The following is a 1,878-nucleotide window of genomic DNA, read 5'->3' on the forward strand; positions in this document are numbered from 1 at the left end:
CTTGCTTCCCGCCCAATCCTCAATTAATTATGCAATCTGCCCATCGGTATCTTGATCACTCTTTACTTCTCTTCCTTTTTAGTACGATAAGTAATTTCTGAAAGATATCGGAGAAGAAACTCAAGGAAAAATTGATAAACAAACATGTATTATAGTGTGCCCCTTATGAATCAACGCAGGTCGACAAAACCATGACCACTCCCCCATACCTCACCCCTAGGGTCCGCCATTTTTCCGCGCCACACAACTTGGTTGGACTAACGTTAAACTTCTTTATTATAGAAAAAAAGCTAGTAGGTAACTCTTAGTCTAAACGACTGTTTGATATTTATGGAATGATATGTATGCATGTATGTATTCGATTTGACAGGCGGTATTAGTAGAATAAACAATGCTACTTTTCTTTTAAAATCTAGTTCAGGGTTGCACGAAAAATGATGTCGTTTGATTCTCTTGCTAGATGTGCGGAGAAACTGGCGAAAATTTGGAATACCGGCAGCATTACTGTTGAAAAAACTCAGATAAGCAGAGTTTCATGGTCATATTTCTGCATGGGTCCACGTTTCATTTACGATAGAAAATTGCTCATAACAATCAGAAAAAACATCTTGTACAACAGTGCATGCCAACAGCTAAGTGTTATCGCCCACTAGTAGTGTAGGCAAGATGGTAATATTGGTGCGAGGTGGAGGATCACGTTAGGTAAAAGCAGTATGATCTGCTTGAAAGTACATGTAGCTGGAGGTTATGAAACCCCCCGTGGCAGTGCCACTGACTGTAGTGTCTTTCCGTCATTCCCAAAGGGGGGACATTTCTCGTTCATGCACAGTAAAATTATAAATGGGCTGAAGAGAGAGAGAGAGAGAGACATACACACACGCACACGAACACACACCAGCACACACACACACAATGAATCACCCCAAGTCTCGTAACATGTAGCATTCCGTTAATCCGGATTAACAGATTACTGGCACTGGCCTGGACTGAGTCAGCCCTCCAGGACATACGTCACGTATTGCGTCTGTCTGTATTCCGAGACCTGCTTAATGCTCGTGCTTCTACGACAGAAGTGATCAGTAAAATAAAGGGTTTAAGCATCCATGGGGGCGTTTCGAGAAAATTCATGCTAAAAACAGCTGGTCTTAAGTATGATGTACACCGGAGTTTGGATAATGTGTAAAGATCATAACGTTGATTTTAAGCTGTCCTGTCCAGTCATTTCATTGCAATGTCACTAACTGTGTTGTCATTATTAATAACATTATTTTTAGCTAAACGTGACTTGTTACACCCTATATTTTTCTGACTCTTTCAATTAGTTGGTGGTTGTTGGTACAAAAATCTCTGGACAAAGTTGCAGAGGAAACAGTAACAAACTCAAAGCAGAATAACTTTGTACCCGAACCGATCCTGCCCCTCCCGAAAAAGCCCCCCACCCCCTCCCCCCTTTCCACTCCCATGCACACATACTTGTTGTTTTCCTCCTACTCCCAATCGCACCCCATCCCTTCCCTCTGTTTGTCTGTCTGTTTGTCTGTCCGTCTGTCTGTCTGTCTGTCTGTCTGTCTGTCTGGATCTCTCTCTCTCTCTCTCTCTTTCTCTCTCTCTCTCCCTCTCTCTCTCTCTCTCTCTCTCTCTCTCTTTCTATCTATCTATTCCCCCCCCCTCTCTCTCTCTCTCTCTGAAAGGAGGAGAAGACTGGAACAACGGGAAATAGAGGAAATGATGGGGAGATAAAGGGAGTTGAGAGGGAGAGAGAAGTAGAGAGATAGGTGAGGAAGAGAAAATGAGAAAGTGAGACAGAGAGAAAGAGAAAGAAGGAAGGAGAGAGAGAGAGAGAGAGAGAGAGAGAGAGAGAGAGAGAGAGAGAGAGAG

This window comes from Aplysia californica, unplaced genomic scaffold, assembly GCF_000002075.1.
Source record: "Aplysia californica isolate F4 #8 unplaced genomic scaffold, AplCal3.0 scaffold00410, whole genome shotgun sequence".
NCBI lineage: Eukaryota > Metazoa > Mollusca > Gastropoda > Aplysiida > Aplysiidae > Aplysia > Aplysia californica.